Source organism: Peromyscus eremicus, chromosome 2 (genome assembly GCF_949786415.1).
Source record: "Peromyscus eremicus chromosome 2, PerEre_H2_v1, whole genome shotgun sequence".
NCBI classification, from domain to species: Eukaryota; Metazoa; Chordata; class Mammalia; order Rodentia; family Cricetidae; genus Peromyscus; species Peromyscus eremicus.
Genome location: NC_081417.1, coordinates 158,914,097 through 158,932,963, shown reverse-complemented (window position 1 = coordinate 158,932,963; position 18,867 = coordinate 158,914,097). Strand labels below are relative to the sequence as shown.

The 18,867-nt window shown below is 41.2% G+C and overlaps 1 protein-coding gene and 1 non-coding gene across 6 annotated transcripts in view; both read right to left on the bottom strand.

Moving 5' to 3' along the window:
- Rere (arginine-glutamic acid dipeptide repeats) overlaps positions 1-18,867 on the bottom strand; it is a 359,917-nt gene that overhangs the window by 308,809 nt on the left and 32,241 nt on the right. The gene's annotated exons all lie outside the window — the stretch shown is intronic.
- Positions 16,253-16,358, bottom strand: LOC131905404 (U6 spliceosomal RNA). The gene has a single exon (XR_009377919.1). It is a non-coding gene; the product is annotated as a U6 spliceosomal RNA (small nuclear RNA).

Sequence of the window (18,867 nt, the reverse complement as noted above, 5' to 3'; positions counted from 1 at the left end):
TTTACAAGTCAGAGGTTTTTATTCACTTACCTATTCTGGTATTTCTAGAGAGTTCTTTTGGCTGAAATTAAAAGAAATCTACCTTTTTACATGGTGGATTTTAAAAGACTTAAAAATGTTCACTCATCAAAGTGAAGACACTCCAAAATTTAAATTAAATTCTCTCATATTTAAAAATGCTAATGAAAATGGCTGTTTTAATGCAGTAGCATCTGGCTCATTACAACACTTGGTTTTAACTAATAAATCCTTAATTATTAAATTCTGGTATTCAATTTCTTTCACACAGATAAGCCAAACACATACTACTACAATTACAAATACCTGGTATAAATTACTTACATGTAGAAAGCCTTTCTCTTGATGCTCTGGCTGTTCAGTGAGAGCCCAAGTGTCTCGGTGACACACATATCTCAAAGCTCACCATTAAATATGTGAGATCTGCTATAGATGTAGGTGCCACACTGACTGACACTGCTGGGCACTCAAGCATAATACACAGAGTAATACGTCTGCTGTGAAAATGCGCCAGTTTTGTTTCTCCCAAGCACGTTTTCAGAATAAATGTGTCAAAGCAGAATGTAATCATATGCCCTAATTCTGGCTTTCCAAAGCAGATACTACCTCCACCCCACCTAATGTTTCTATTAAGGTGTTACTGAAGATATCTAATCAAAGTTTAACTGCATATCATGATGTCTAAAAGGTCAGAATCCCCGAGAGAACATGCTTGGTTTTAAGCCTTAATATATGTTGGGGGCGGGGGACCCTTTTGCACTCCCACCCTCAATTCCTTTTTCTTTTTTAATCAGCAACACCTGACAGTACTGACTGAATATTTTACAATGGAGTTGCAGAGTGTGTGTGTTCAATCGTTAGGCTTCCCAGAAGATTCATTACAGTTACATTAGAAAGTCAAATCAGGCAATTCTGCAGTCTGGTGAAAGCTAGCATATGAAAGAAGGTTAATACAAAAGAATTTCATTTTAAATAGAGGACATTTAGGACTTTAAAAAGCAACATTATGATAAAATTTTCAAAGATATTTGTTCTGGCATGAAGCAAGCTTTACAGGTCTAATTCCGGAGATGTTTAAATGCTGTTCTGGGGAAGGACAGGCACACGGGGAGGAGGCTGTGTGAGCTGCAAGGTCTGCCATCTTAAAGGATCCTCTTTTTAAGAACACAGAGAAGGATGCTTTACCGTCACCCAGGGAAAGGAGCCCATGGTTCCTGATGATGCTGATAAAGTGGGGTCAAGATGTAGTCAAGCCGTGTCCATAAAAAGCACTACAACGACTTGGAGTGGTTTCGATAAAAATAAGGGATTTTTAGCTCTATGACATATTTCTATGACAAAATCAATAGGTTAAATGTTTTCATACACATCTGTGACACACACACACACATACAGCACATAGAGAAGAATCTTATCACACATCATGTTTAAATGGTACTTGCGTGTAATAATTTCCGCTCTCTAGATTTCAGGCTTCAAGAAGCCCCTAACAGATCTTATTTGTTTCCATTGCTTTATAAGTAACCAAAGATAAAAACTGATTACCTATTGAAATAAAAGCCTCTTCTTCATTTAGCACAGCTGATTTACAGAATACAGTTTTAGGTTCAACGCGAAGACTCACCTTTGCATGAGCAAGTGAAAGCCTAAATATCATGGCAAAAACAGCTAACAGCAGTGGTAATGAACATAAAAGGAGATATCAGAACTACCTCTGTCAGCTCTACAGATGGACTTTGCAGGCCACTGGCTGTGCTTAATTTAATATGAAGCTAAATACAGTCAACACATCTGGTGCACCACTGATGGTTATCACGATAAATTAAATCTGACATTACACACAATCCCATTCAATATTGTTTTTATACCTATTTTACCTTAAACACAAAACTAAAAATTTACATTTATTTTTGTTTTTCATTTCCTAACAGTCTTCTAATAGTAGAAAAGGTATGTGTTTGTGAAATCTGGTTTTTACACAATTTGGAGTGTACTTCAAGGGTAGGAAAAAAACCCACAAATCCTGTATATAAGGTGTCAAGGGGCTCATGCAAGTGAAGGCGCCTTTGCTTTGGGTTTCTTTATCTTTATTCATTTCTGGGGAGTGTTAAAAGGCAATGAAGGATCCGGGTTTGATGGTGCAAACCTTTAATCTCAGAACTGGGGAGGCAGAGGCAGGAGGATCACTGTGAGTTTGAAGTCAGCCTGGTCTACATATTGAGTTCCAAGAGAGCCAGGACTACATAGAGAGATCATGACTCCAAAAAAAAAAAAAGGGGGGGTGGGGGGGAGCAGCAATGTAGAACTGGAGAGATGGCTCAGTGGTCAAGAGCACATACTGCTCTTCCAGTGGGTTCAATTTCCAGCACTACACAGCAGTTCACAACTATCTATAACTCCAGTTCCAAAGAATTCAGCGTCCTCTTTGGCCCTCTATGGCACCAAACACACACAGGGTACATACGCATATAAATGCAAGCAAAACACTCATACTTATAATATAAAAACAATCAATCTTTAGTCAATGTAAACATTCACCTAGTGGCACATGGGCACAAAGAATATCAAACTGTAAGTGTAACAATGTAACTGATACCTGTAGAGGAGCCACAACAAAGCTCCAGTCTGTCCAATGTCTCAGTTTGTTTGATTGTGACAGTCTCCCTATATCTAGCCCAAGCTGGCCTGAAATTCATGATCTTCCTGCCTCAACTTCCCCTATAAGGAGATCAGAAACATGTGCCACCAAGCCCAGCATATAACATGGATTTAGAATGTTTCAGAAGTATACAACTCTAAATATGGTAGATAATGAAAACTAAGCGCTACCACAGAGAAGTTAGTGCTGGACATAGTCAATTTACATTAGCTGTATATCAAGCACAATTTTTATAAACAATTATTTTATAAAACAGAGTTAGGAGGTAAAGAGAAAACTTGGATTAACCTAAGCAGGATGCCCAGAACCCACAAATAAAAAAATAAAAAAAATAAAAAGGCACGGTTATGCACGTTTGTAACCGCAGTGCTGGAGAAGCAAAGACAGGTAAATTAACCCCGGATTCCTGGGGTTCACTGGCCAGCAAGCTAGCCTACTCTAGGATAGTAAGCCAAGCAAGAGATGCTATCTCAAAAAATGAGGATGAAACAGCACCCAAGGTGGACCACTGATGTACATGAAATATGCACACAAATTAGATCATACCTAACAGTTTTCTACTGAAGAGTCAGAATACCACTTGTGACACAAATTACTGCCTAAACTGCAATATTCTCATTATTACATTGCTCTGAAAAGAGTATTTGTCTGTACAGGTGCCAAGGATCCTGCACATGGTACACAAACTCTTGCTCGCAGGCAGACACCATGTATTTTTTGTTTTTAAAAGCTTCAACAAGGTCCATTCTCATTATCTTTGACTTCTTTCCTGAGCCACTTAAATGTATCCATCTGTCTAATAACAAACTCAGATATCTCGATGAAAACTCATATTTGGGCTTGGAAAGATGCCTTAATGGGTAAGAATACTTACTGTGCAAGCATGAGATCCTAAGTTTGAATCTCCATTACACATATAAAAAGCCAGGCATGTCTGCATATTCCTGTTGCCCCAGCATTGGACAGGCAGATCCCAAGAAGTCACTGGCTGGCCAGCATAGCCAAAGTGAGCTTCCAGTTCAGTGACAGATTGTGTCTGAAGGCAATAGACAGTGAATGACAGAAAACACCTGAAGGCCTCTATTGCTAGAGTTTTCCTGACTGGCCCACAGTCAGGGCAAATCTCTTTCACCTGCCAGTCCCGCAGCCTCTCAGACCCGACCAAGTAAACACAGAGACTTATGTTGCTTTCAAACTGTATGGCCGTGGCAGGCTTCTTGCTAACTGTTCTTATAGCTTAAATTAATCCATTTCCTTTCATCTATACCTTGCCACATGGCTCGTGGCTTACCGGCATCTTCACAAGCTGTTTCTCATCGTGGCGGCTGGCAGTGTCTCTCTGACTCAGCCTTCCACTTCCCAGCTTTATTCTCCTCCTTGCCCCGCCTATACTTCCTGCCTAGCCAACGGCCAATCAGTGTTTTATTGATTAATCAACAACACATTTGCCATACATCCCACAGCACTTCCCCCCTTTTTTTTTTTTTTTCCCAAAAAGGAAGGTTTTAACCTTAACAAAGTAAAATTACATATAATTTGGGAATTTGGGCGTAGCTTCTCTTACTACTTCCTGCTGGAAGGGGGCGCTGTATCTTATGGGGACACAAAGAAAATTTTAGAATTATGGAATAATCCATGAGGCTGTATCGTCTGAGCCAGATGCCTTCAAACCATTCTGGATGTTGGATCATCTGGGCCATGGTGTCATTGGAGATCTTTCAGGGGGTCTTGGCTGGTCAAATCTGATGTATCTTAATCTTGAACAAATCCATAGCCTTTGGCTTTCTGTGGGAACAAAAGCAGAGTCTCCTTTCCAAAGCAACATATCCTTATATCCAAATTTTGAAGTCAAGGTATCTTTAAAATATGCATTTTGGCATAACTCAACAGCTTTTACAATCAAATGTTTTTCTGCAGTTAAAAATCCCAAAGACAACACAATCCAGATTCTCTGTGTAATATTCATCTTTACGTGGCTTATTTTTTATACTACCTTTACTGTCTCTTTAATGACTTTATTTTTTAAAACTATGTATTTGTTTCTATAACTCTATATATCACCTTTTATGTCTCTTTCAAGCCTACGTATCTTTTACACACACTGTAAACTATTACATCTGAATCTGTCTTATTGTGAATCTGAATCTGTCTTATTTAAACTGCAGCAGCTGTGGCTGCTGGCTCCGCCCACCTCAGCTTCCCCACATGGCTACGTTTACCGCCAGCTCTGGGAGCTATTGTGGGTCTATGCTTTTATCCAAGCAGCGTGTAGCCCAAAAACCTCTTTTTTTGTTTTGTACCTGCAAAGGCTAAATCCACCATGCAGCTTAATGTGCCACTTGCAGAGGCCTGATTCCCGCCATACTGCAGGTTGAGCACGCACGCCAGGAACCCACCAGTAGCTGAAACCAGCAGCTGCCGCTCATTTGAGAGAGACAATTAGGAAGCTGTTTTTAGCTCCGTTTTAGAATCTTTTTTCTCAGCTTTTAGGTGGAAACTCTTGCCCCACGTTGGGCGCCATTTATTGCTAGAGTTTTCCTGACTGGCCCACAGTCAGGGCAAATCTCTTTCACCTGCCAGTCCCGCAGCCTCTCAGACCCGACCAAGTAAACACAGAGACTTATGTTGCTTTCAAACTGTATGGCCGTGGCAGGCTTCTTGCTAACTGTTCTTATAGCTTAAATTAATCCATTTCCTTTCATCTATACCTTGCCACATGGCTCGTGGCTTACCGGCATCTTCACAAGCTGTTTCTCATCGTGGCGGCTGGCAGTGTCTCTCTGACTCAGCCTTCCACCTCCCAGCTTTATTCTCCTCCTTGCCCCGCCTATACTTCCTGCCTAGCCAACGGCCAATCAGTGTTTTATTGACTAATCAACAACACATTTGCCATACATCCCACAGCAGGCCTCCTCTGGCCCCCACATGGGCATGCACAGGCATACACTTGCACACTCATGCCCATGTATGCAACATACATATGCAAAGATAAAAAAAATCATGCTTATAAGTCTTTTCTAAAATCAACGTCTCTTCTTATATTCCCAAGTTCTTAATGGCATTTCTTATATCTAAGCTTAATGACCCCAGGCAAGAGTAACAACTGCTCTGACAACTATTAAATCCAATTGATTTTTACCTCTACTGTATCTCCTATCTGTTGCAACTCATTTCCACTACCCATTAGAAAGGTTAGGTTCCAGCAACCACATGGTGGCTCACAACCATCTGTAATGAGATCTGGTGCCCTCTTCTCGCCTGCAGTCATACATGCTGTATACATAATAAATAAATAAATAAATCTTTAAAAAAAAAAAAAAGAAAGGTTAAGTTCATATTGCCTTTCACCCAGTCTCCCATCTCTACAACCTTAGTTTTTGTTTGTTTTTTAGATTTATTTATGTACATGAGTGTTTTGCTTGAATGTATGTATGGGCACCATGTGCATGCTTTGTGGCCTGGAGGTCAGAAGAGGGGGGCAGATCCCCTACAACTAGAATTACATATGGCTGTGAGCCACCAGGTGGGTGCTGGGAACCAAGTCCAGGGCCTCTGCAAGAACAACTAGTGCTATTAACTGGTTGCTGAGCCATCTCCAGCTGCTCTGTGACTTCTGATAACATCCTACAAAGCAACCTTTTGCTCAACAATTTTCACATGCACATACAATGACCCATCCCAACAATCAACTTTCAAGATTCAGATCAGGGCCCTAGAAATGGCTTATTGGGTGAAGATGTCTACCTCCAAGTCGGAGTTCAATTCTCCAGAATCCCCAAGATAGAAGAGAATCAACTCCTGTAAGTTTTCCTCTTCCCTCCACATACGCCATGTCACATGTCCACACACTTACATATATATACACAAAATAAGTAAATGTAACTTAAAAAAAATTTAAGATTAGCCAGGCAGTAGTGGCTCACGTCTTTAATCCCAGCACTTGGGAGGCAGAGGCAGTCGGATTTGAGAGTTCGAGGCCAGCCAGCCTTGTCTACAAAGCGAACTCCAGGAGAGCCAGGGCTATTAGAGAAACTGTCTTGAAAATCAAAACAACAACAATGTATGATTCAGATAAACTGCCTTCTCTATGTAACTTTCCTCTGAACTTTACAGCAATACCTCACCTGGCCCTTCCCAGTCTGTTACCGCCTAATCACAAAAGCCTATAGAGAACACAAGTGTCACCATCTCACCACTGGAAGAGCTCCACGGGCCAGGAGAGTGTCTGTAAGTCTCTCCAGACTCTGGTGAGAACACACTATTCACGCAAGTATTCAAAACATGGGATAACTGTATGAAAATGGTAAGACAGCTCTGGGACACAGTATTTTAACACAAAGACTCAAATTTCTACTTGATTGATAGAACATTGTAGCATCTATAAACAATAATCATAATTTTCATGTAACCAGTTTTTAAATTTTTATTTCACTCTTGAACTAGCCAAGGAAAACAGCCAACATGAACTCCTACTGTTCACCAAAGCCAGGAACCATCCTCCCTGTCCTGCTAACATAGGCAGTTTTGTTTTGCTTTGTTTTGTTTTTTGAGACAGGAATCTGCTGTGTTCCCTCCCCAGGCTGGTTCTAAACTTTTGGTCCCAAGCCTTAGCCTCACAAGTAGCTGGGACTGTAAATGTACACCACCGTGTCTATCTACTTCTGGATGGAAGCTCAGGAGGGTTTTCTTCTCATAATGCATACGTGATTCAAACTGGCTGCACAATTTAACGCTCTTATTTCTCCAAAACTACACATCCAAATGATGTCTTCGTCATGAAACCAACTCTTTTTTGCCTCCTTTTACATAATGCTATGGAGAAATGAGGCTACATAAAGAAAGATTAGGAGTCCAAATTGTCTGAATGACCTAGACTCATGGGAAATTCGTATTTTGCCTTCTAAAGTTTAGTTACCCCTTTGCCTATTAAACATTAAACATTGGCATAATCTTTCAGCTAGCCAAAGCCCAGGCACAGAAGAGCCAAGGGACTGAAAGCCCAGAGAGCTGACTAAAGTAAACAACGACTGAACTCTCCTGTCTGCAAACCACAGCGGGTTTAGAGGACAAACACACAAAGACTGTGTGTTATCTAGAAAACCCTAAAGGAGACTGACCTCAGTCAGGTCCAACCACAGAAACAATCTACATTCAGTTTAGATTTGTGTATCCCTGGAAAAGCATAGGGTGCCATCTACTCTCGGGTAAGAAATAAAAGGACCTAGGGCCAGTGTGCTGGCTCAACAGGTAAAGAAGCCTGCCACCAACCCAGACACCTAAGTTCAGTCTTCAGGACACTTGGGGTGAAGGAAAGAACTGATTCCCACAAGGTGTCTTATGATATTAACACATATGTTGCATCACATGCGTGCGCGCGCGCGCGCGCACACACACACACACACACACACACACACGAAATAAAAAAGGTCCTTCTTGAAACCCACCCATGATATTTTCTATACAGTATTAAAAGTATCCAACCTATAATTGAAGAACAAAAAGTATTTATTCTCAAGCAAAGTATTTATTCTCAAGCAAAACTCTAAGTCAAACAGACCTCTGCCACCAGCTGCCAGATACTTATCTTAGGAGCCTATTTCCCAGAGCTCTGTGCTTCTCACTAACACTGAGGCTCCCTTCTCCTTTCCCACACCTGCCTCTGCATGCCCTTCTGAACTCAGCCCTGGCCTCAGAGGGCAGACAGGTTTCATCTCTCTTATCTCTAGGGCAGCAGTTCTCAACTTGTGGGGGTGCACATCAGATATCCTGAATATCAACTATTTATGATTTGCAAAAGTAGGAAAATTACAGTTATGAAGTAGCAATGAAAATAATTTCATGATTGGGGTCACCACAACATTAAGTATTAAAGAGTGGAAGCATTAGGAAGGTTGAAAACCACTGCTCTAGAGAGGAAATGTTATACAACAACAAGAATGTGTAGCTCACTGGGCAGTGGTGGCGCATGCCTTTAATCCTAGCACTGAGGAGGCAGAGGCAGGCAGATCTCTGTGAGTTTGAGGCCAGCTTGGTCTACAAAGTTTCAGGACAGCCAAAGCTGTTACACATAGAAATGGGGGGGAGGGGATGTGGCTCTCTGCAAGCTGCTATTCAAGTACCATCAGGAACACTGGAAGCAAAGGTACACAAAAATTAGCCAACACTGCCCCAGGACCAATTAAACCTCATAGAGAATTGTTTTAAAGTGAAATGTGTTTGGTCTTGTTTTAAACCAACAGTCCTCTATGTATTTATTCCTTTAGTCAACCATGGACCCTGTGATGAACAATTAATAATACAGTGAAGCAAATGGTAATAATGGTACTTCAGCTCCCCGAAGGAAATCATGTCTAAACTGTGTCAGTCAACTTTCCATCACATGACGAAATACTTAAAACAATCAGACCTTAGAGAGAAAGATTTATTGGGCTCACAGTTTCATGGCATACAGCACACTCTGGTGAGAGTGTGTGGCAGAAAAGGCTGTTCACTTTACAGGCTAGGGACAGAGACAAAAGAAGGGGCTAGTTAGTGTCCCAATATTCCTCTCCCAGACATTTTCCCAATGATCTAACTTCCTTCCACTGGACCCTATCTCCTAAAAGTCCTACCATTCCCATGACCACAAGTTAAAGAACAAATCTTAAACACATTAGTCTTTTTGGACATTTTCAAATCCCAGCAAAAATGAAGCCTGAAAAATTAGATAAGGAACAGTTGGTCAGGCTAAGAAGTGAGTAATGTTTTACCATGTGAAAAATAAAATCAGATTTGTATTCCCACCCCCCAGCACCACCACAAGACAGGGTTTCTCTGTGTAGTTTTGGTGCCTGTCCTGGATCTAGACCAGGCTGGCCTTGAACTCACAGAGATTTGCCTGGCTCTGCCTCCCGAGTACCAGGATCAAAGGTGTGCGCCACCACCGCCCAGCCCAGATTTGTATTCTTAAAAATATCAAAAAACTCAAAAGAAGATAGCAATGAGCCAATAAGGACAAGAAAATACAGATTTGCAACATCGTAAGAAAACAAATCAACTCACACACACCCAGGCTATACAGGTAACAAGTATTAGATGATGTAGGAAAACTGGAACCTTCGCCAACCCGATTTGCTTTTTGTTGTGATAAAATGCTGACCAAAACTTGGAAGAGAGAAAGGGGTTTAGTTTATTCAGCTTATATTAACAGCTCATCACTCAAGAAAGTCAAGGCAGGAACTCAAGAAAGGAGCTTAAAACAGACACCACTGGGGAATGCCGCTGACTGGCTTGCTTTTTATGGCTTGCTCAACTTGCTTTCTTATTCAGCCCAGGCCCACCTGCCCAGGAGTGGTATGACCCACAGTGGAATGGGCCATATCGATCATTAACCAAGAAATGTCACAAAGACACACCCATAGGCCAATTTGTTGGAGGCAATCCCTCAACTGAGACCTTCTCTTCCTAGGTGAAACTAGTTTAGGTAAATGATGTGAGTCACTATGAAAATCAGTTTGGCAGTTCCTCAAAACGCTGATGCAGAGGCCTGGCATAAATCTACAATTTCCCTTGTAGGTATACACCCAAGAGAAATGAAAATACATGTAGGAGGCAATGTTGTTTTGCAAACAATGTCTTCATCTGTAAGGAAGAGAATACTCATGTTTCAAATGCCATCATGATGCTTAAGGAAGGTGCTGTCACAGGGTGCAGTATCTGACATAGGACAAACACTTTACCTTTGCCTGGGAAAACATCATTGCCCATGGATCATGGATCACTAGAGCTTTTCTCAGTAACACAAACATGCATTTTCCACACTGTAGAAGCATCGAATATTTTGGACAAAACTGCAAGCCAGGCGGTGGTGGCGCATGCCTTTAATCTCAGCACTCAGGAGTCAGAGCCAGGTTAATCTCCATGAGTTCGAGGCCAGCCTGGTCTACAGAGCGAGATCCAGGACAGGCACCAAAGCTACACAGCGAAACTCTGTCTCAAAAAAAAACAAAAACAAAAACAAAAAAAACAAAACAAAAAAAACACCTGAATCTAAATGGAAATGCTACCCAGTAACAACAGCACAGGTGTTCACTTAAAACCCTACTACACACAAGCTGTGTATTTACATTCCTCCTCTTTGGAAGTAACAGTTCTTACATTTGTGAAGATCATGGAAGGTTATAGTGACACTGAACACACAATTATATGGAAATCATAAGCATGTGATAAAATGGTGCATTTTAATATACTATAGGTAGCAGGAATGAGGTACACACGCCAATATTCCTAGCACAGCCTGGGCTACAGAGCAAGACCTAGTTTCACAAAGGGTAGAGTTAGAATGACTACATTCTCTTGTTTATTACAGCACTATTCACAAGAATCAACATATGGGCTCAACCTATGACAGATGAATGGATAAAGAAAATGTGATACCCATACATAATGGAATGTTATTTAGCGATTTAAAAATTGAAATTCTGTCATTTGCAACAACATAGACAGAACTAGAAGAGATTATTAGACTATATTAAGTGCAATAAACCAAGCACAGAAAGACAATGCAGCATGTTCACACTAATTTACAGAAGCCAAAAAAGTTGATTTTACAAAAGTAGAATAGTAACTGCTAGAGAAAAAGAAGGGAAGAGAAGAAAGATAAGGGTTGTAAAATGGGCACTAAAACTGAGAGGAGGAGCTGTAGAGTTGGCAGCAGTTAAAAGCACTGGCTGCTTTTCCAAGGACCCAGGTCCAATTCATGGCACCCACATGGCAGCTCACAAGCATCTGTAACTCCAGTCCCAGGGAATCTAACACCCTCTTCTGACCCTCATGGATATCAGGTACAGATGTGGTATACATACACACATGCAGGCAAAACACTCATACACATAAAGTAATAAAATAAACAAATCTTCTTAAATTTTTTGTTTGTTTAGTTGGTTGGTTTTTTGAGACAGGGTTTCTCTGTGTAGCCCTGGCTGTCTTGGAATTCACTCTGTAGACCAGGCTGGCCTCGAACTCACAGAGATCCACCTGCCTCTGCCTCTAGAGTGCTAGGATTATAGTATTGCTCCACCTCTGCCCAGCCTTAAATATTAAATACTAAACGTCAAATACCAAAGCTCAAAAGACAGGAGAAACTAGGGCTAGTATTCAATAGCACAGCAGAGATGGGGAACTTCCAATTCATAATTACAAAATATTCAAGGGTTTGGAGATTTAGCTCAGTGGTAGAGCGCTTGCCTAGCAAGCGCAAGGCCCTGGATTCAGTCCTCAGCTCTGGGGGAAAAAAAAGAAAAAAAAACCTTGTAATTATAAGAAGAGCCCAAAGTTTCCCAAACATAGAAATGATCCCTGTCTGAGGAAAGGGAAATGTTAATTACCCTAACCTGATCATTATACACTATATATTGCTACTGTTTAACTCTGAAATGTCTAACCTGACAGGCTTATATTGTGAACTTGTTCCTGAAAGGATGAACGGCGCTGGTTGGTCGGCGGAAGAGTCACAGCCACAGAGTTAGAATGGGCTTTATTAGAAAGAAGAAGTCCGGGCGGTGGTGGCGCACGACTTTAATCCCAGCACTCGGGAGGCAGAGCCAGGCGGATCTCTGTGAGTTCGAGGCCAGCCTGGTCTACAGAGCGAGATCCAGGACAGGCACCAAAACTACAGAGAGAAACCCTGTCTCGAAAAAGAAAAGAAAAGAAAAGAAAAGAAAAGAAAGAAGAGGGGATAGGAAGGAGAAGCCAGGCCTGGCAGAGGTAACAGAGAGAGGGAACACAGGAAGAGAGGCGCAGAGAGCGTGGGGTCTGTGTCCACCTTTTTAAGGCAGTACATAGTCGCCCAGTGATGATGTAAGGCACCAGACAAGACCACGAGCTGAGCGTGTGCAGAATCCTAACAGTTCCCCAGCTGGAGGTATTATTTGGAGAGGCTGTAGAAATGTCAGGAGGTAGGATTTAACTGACCAAAACAGGTCAGTAGAAGCAGGCCTTTTAACTGTTATACCTGACCACCCCCTCGACCACCCCCTCCCTCTCACAATCTCTTTATCCCTTATGATGTGAATCGCTTCCATCACACATCTGGCCAGCATGATCTGTGCTGCCTCAACACACACACACCCACAGCAAATGAGTCACAAAAAAAAAAAAAAAATCCTTTTTTTTTTCTAGAAAAAAAGGGAGGTACTGTAGCATACATCTTAAAAGGTCTTATAAATAAATTTAAAAAAAAAAAAAAAAAAACAAACTCGGGGCCAGGTATTGGGGTGAATGCTGAAAGATCAGAGAAGCACAACAAGCCACAGCTAACCTCTCCTTGCCAATTCTCAGCCAATCCTGTTTCCTCAAACTGGAAGCCTCTGTGCCCTCATCCAAATGGATCTCAGCTGACTGCTGTGAAAAGCCTAAAAGCTTAACCAGTTTTAGTTCCTGGTTTTCAGACCTTATATACCTTTCTGCTTTCTGCCATTACTTCCTGGGATTAAAGGCGTGTGTCACCAAGCTTGGCTGTTTCCAATGTGGCCTTAAACTCACAGAGAACCCAGACGGATCTCTGCCTCTGGAATGCTAGGATTAAAGGCTTGTGCTACCACTGCCAAACCTCTATGATTAATATTAATGGCTGTTCTGTTCTCTGACCCCCAGATAAGTTTATTGGGGTGCACAATATATCAACCACAAGGTACTGTTGTCACAGTAACACAAAAGTAACTACCACAATATTCAACTGCTGAACTGCCATAATTTACCATATAAGTATGAACAAATATGTGATAATTTAAGAGGTTAAAAATAAAGTCATTTCCGGGGCTGCAGAGATCACTCAGTTTCTAAAGTGCTTGCTGTGTAAGCGTAGGGACTTGATATTGATCCTCATCACCAAAAATAAAAAACTAGAGGCCTGATGGTAGTAGTGTATGCCTTTAATTCCAGCATGAGGAGGTAGAGACAAGCAGATCTCTGTAAATTCAAGGCCAGCCTGGTCTACAGAGTGAATTCCAGGACAGCCAGGATTGCACAGAGAAACCCTGTCTCGAAAAACTAAAAAAAAAAAAAAAAAAAAAGAAAGAAAGAAAGAAAGAAAAAAGAAAAAAAGAGGAAAGAAAAATCAAAATAGTAATGATGATGATAAAAAAAAAAATTCAGTATAGTAGAACACAAATCCTAGTGTTTGGGAAGCAGAGACAGGCAGATCCCTGGGTTTTCCGTCAGTCAGCCTAGCCAAACCTGCAAACCCCAGGCCCAGTGAGTTACCTTGTCTCAAAAAAGCAGAGGTGCAGGGGTGAGGGTGGCACTGGAGCAGTAGTTCTGTCGTGAAGAATGTCTGCTGCTTGTCCAAAGAACCCAAGATCAATTCTCAGAACCCACAAAATCATCCTCAACTCCAGATCCAAGAGATCCAACACCCTGTTCCAGCCTTCACTGGCACTGCACCCACACAAACTCATGCTCAGACACACATCTTTTTAAAATTAAATTTAAAAAAAAAAGTGGACATCTGAGGAACAACACCCAAGGTTGACTCCTGGCCTCTACAAGCACAGCCTCTATATATCTACCTACCTACCACTCTCTCTCTCTCTCTCTCACCGTCTCTCTCTATTTACCTCTACATGCACAGCCTCTATTTACCTACCTATTTCTAATACACACCAATTGATTCGTTAATCATTTCTACACAAGAAAAAAAATCTTTAAACTTCGCAAGAATCAAGCAAAAGAGTTAACAAGATTGTATGCCTTGCTTTGGTAAGTACTTTTGTCTTGAGAAATTCAGTAAGAAAAAAACAGAGTTTAGAAGGAAAAGAAATGCTTCTTTAAAAGAAAAAAAAACTTATTTACATTAAGTGAACATCTTGTCTGCACCTTTAATACAGTATCTAATAAATAATAAAAGAGGAATTTTGTTGACTGAATTACCACAAGAAGGTTTTAAAACTCTTAAACTCCAAAATTGTTAGTATTTGACACCTCAATTTAAAAATCTACAAATCAAACATCTGTCCAGAGATGTTCAAGAAATATTCCATTCTTTGGCAATAAACTAGAACTGAATTAAATTGCATCCAGATGGTGTGTCTTTCATAAGAAGTTTTATCCACACAAAGCAGATACTGAAAATAACTTTTCATTTTTCTGAAACTCACTAGTAAATGGAAGTATAATAGATAGGTAAGTAAATGTGCAAGCACAATGTCCCCTTCAGCATTTATAACTTAGCAAATAATTATTTTATTCACATTTTAATCTTTCATTATCAACTTTACATATCCATACATTTTTTTCCATGAAACATAACATATAGATAACTGTTAAAGAATACTATGAGATAGCATGCATACACCACTAAAGTTTAACAAATGTTAATATGTGGCCATGTCTGCTTCAGATCTTTAATAGTGCAGATGTAACTACTCTCTACCTCCTGCTTAAAAAAAAAAAAAAAAAAAAAAAACACTTTATTAAAGGACCTAGAAGTGCCTAATCTTTTTTTTTTAAGTTTCTTTTTTTTTTTTTTTTTTTTTTTTTGGCTTCTTTGTTTGTTTTGTTTTGTTTTGTTTTTGAATGCCTAATGCCATTTATTGAAGGAGGTCTTAAATACAGGCTTACAGCACAATGGGAGAACCCCAGAGGGCATAAGTTCGCTACAGATGTTTTACAATCTTGCATGTAAGCTGTTAACGCCCATTATGCAGGATATACATACAAGGATCTTCCCTTAAGCATTCAGGGAATTAGCATAGGGAGGATATCAAGGTCAAGGTCAGAAAGCAAGGCAACAGTTACCCAAAAGGGGGGGGGCGGGGCCCTACAGATCCCCCTTTTACTAAAAAATGAGCTTCTGACTTAGGTTGCATGGGACGTCAGCAGGTCACCTTACCCGTCATGGAGATGCCTGCACAGGCCACACAGGTGCTCTGTCTTAGGTTGGTGAGCGCCCCCCAGAAGTGCCTAATCTTTACGGTTCCTAATTTTTTTAATTCTATAGTTAAAGTTATATTTTGGACATATTAGGTGAGGGAGAGAGAAAGAGACAGAGCGAGCGTGAATGTGTGTGTACATCTTGGTTATTTTTCTATTGCTCTGGGGGGAAAAAAGACACCATGATGAAGGCAGCTTAAAGAAAAAGCATTTAATTTGGGACTCGCAGTTCCAGAGGGTTAGACTATCATGACTATCATGGTGAGGAGCTAGGCAGCAGGCAGGCAGGCATGATGCTGGAGCAGTAGCTGAGCTCACATCTTGATCCACAAGCACAAGGCAGAAAAAAAGACACTGGGAATGGCATAGGCTTTTGAAACCTCAAAGCCCACCCCAGTGACATGCGTACTGCCTCCAGCAAGACCATACCTAAACCTGCAATAAAACATATTACTACATTTAAATTCAATCTTTTTTTGTTTTACTCAGACCGGGTCTTATGAAGCTAGCTTGGAACTTGCCATGGTGTCAGGGATATTCTGCAACCCTTGTCTCTCTGCTTCTGCTTCCTAAGTGCTAGAATCAGGCCTGGCTCTTTCATCTTTTTCTAATGTGGCTACTAGAAAATAAAAATTACATATATGGTTCACAATAAGGCTCACCTTGTATTTTTTTTAACGCTTCATGAATTTACATGTCATCTTTGCGTGGGAGTAATGCTAATCATATATATTATTCCAATTTTTAGTATATGTGTTGCTAAAGCAAACACACATCTTGTATTTCTACTGCAATGTTGTCCTAGATATTGCAAAGCAGCACCAAAATAAATACAATTTCAGAATCAAGACGTAGACAGCAGGTCACAGTAGCACATGTTTGTAGTCCTAACTATTAGTGAGGTCTGAAATAAAAGGCTCATTTGAATCCATCAGTTGGGAGACTAGGCTGGGCACAGTAGCAAGAAGCCATCTCATTAAAAACAAAAAACAAACAAAAAACCCACTTAGAATAAGGAAGGGCTGGAGATAAACTATTAAGAGCAACTGCTGTTCTTGCAGAGCACAATCCCCACCCCCCAATTTGGTTCCCAAGCACCCACTTGGCAGTTCACAACCGTCTTTATCTCCAGTTAGAGGGGATCCAACAGACATTCCACAGGTACTACCCACACATGGTGCACACACATGCATGCAGGCATGTGTAAAATAAAAATAGGTAAATATTTTTTTAAAAATACACATCTTTCATCCCATCATTTAGGAGGCAGAGAGACAGGCAGATCTCTGAGTGTTCCAGGCCAGTCTGGTCTCCATAGTTCCAGGAACATACAAGAATTGAGATGTGAAGCACAATCCTAATTAGTGTTATCAATAAAAACCCAAAGTCAGATATCAAGCAAGGGTGAAGAAGCTGAAAGATCAGAGAAGCAGAGCAGTAGCCACTATTGAGTTCTTAAAGGGGGCCGAGATCCTGTCTCCACCTCCCTAGTGATGGGGTTAAAGGTGCACACCACCACTGCCCAGCTATTTCAATCTCATGTAGCACAGGGTGGCCTTGACGTCCTGATCTTCCTGCTTCCTTCTCCCAAGTGCTGGGATTAAAGGTATGTGCCACCACTACCTGGCCTCTATGGGTAACTAGTAGCTAGCACCAACCTCTGATCTCCAGGCAAGCTTTATTTAACAGAAAACAAACAAAATATACAACAGAGATGGCTGAGGGAGAAATCTTACTCTGAGAAAAGCAGGCTCCTGAGTTATCCTTCTACACCAACAAACAATCCAAACAATGGCTTCATTTCATTTTCTTTCTTTTTTTTTTTTTTTTTTTTGGTTTTTCGAGACAGGGTTTCTCTGTGTAGCCTTGCGCCTTTCCTGGGACTCACTTGGTAGCCCAGGCTGGCCTCGAACTCACAGAGATCCACCTGGCTCTGCCTCCCGAGTGCTGGGATTAAAGGCAGAGGCAGGAGGATCTCTGTGAGTTCGAGGCCAGCCTGGGCTACAGAGCGAGTTCCAGGACAGGCTCCAAAGCTACACAGAGAAACCCTGTCTCGAAAAACCGAAAATTTAAAAAAAAAAATTAACTAATTAATTAATTAATTAAAACTGTGTGTGATAGGAGCTGGAGAAGCGTGACTGCTCCTCAGGCCTCTTTGACTGTGAATCCTCCATTTTAACTCAAGAGCCTCAAAAGCATACTTGAAATGCTCCACAGTAAACAGCCAGTAATTTAGGTCATCTAATCCAAGAGAACAATGCCTTCGAGGGCACACCAAAACAGGAAACCCTGCTGTCAAAGTAACCAAAAACAAGATGCAGGTGAAGACCTATTTTCCCCACTACAAAAAGAAAAGGTAGATTTCTGTGCCAGTCAACGATCCTTATACACTAGAACAGAATTATTACACCTTTCTACTATTATCCACAAGTCCTTAGGACAGTGGTTCTCAACCTTCCTAATGCTGTGACCCTCTTATGTTTAATATGCTGTAGTGACCCCCAACTATAAAATTGTTTTGTTGCTATTTCATAACTGTAATTTTCGCTGTTATGAGTTGTAATGTAAATATCTCATATGCAAGATAGCTGACCCCCTGTGAAAGGCTGTTTGATCCCTCTCTCCAAAGGGTCACAGCCCACAGGTTAAGAACCACTGCCTTAGAACCGCTATCATCTTCCTATGTTCATCTTGTATCACCTGAGCTCCATCCAGGAGGACGCCGCTTCTCTTTACAGACTCTTTAACACGAAAACCTCACCGGCTTCCCCAGCGTCATTTGTCCTTCACCTGCCCTCACCTCACTCTCCTACTCCACATTCACTATTTATCAACACCCTCCATAAAGTAGTGTAAGGAGATGGCACAGTGTGCGCAGTGCTAAAGCAGACTCAGACCACAGCCGAAGCTTCCCTCTGCAGCCCACTTCCAGTACCACTGTCAACTGCTACATCGTCCTGGGAATCTCTCTGCCTAGTTTTAAAATGACAGATAAAATACCTTTCTCAAGCTGACAAATAGCAGGCTGGGTGGGTAAAGGTAAGCCCGACAATCAGAGTTCAATCTCCAGAACCCACATACAGGTGGAAAGAGAGAACCATTATCATAAGGTGTCCTCTGACCTCCACATGCAAGTCATGGCTTAAGAAAACACACCTTCTTCTCTCTCCTCTCTCTCCCACTCTCTCTCTGTCTCTCTGTCTCTCTCTGTCTCTCTCTCTGTCTCTCTCTGTCTCTCTCTCTGTCTCTCTCTCTCTCTGTCTCTGTCTCTCTCTCTCTCT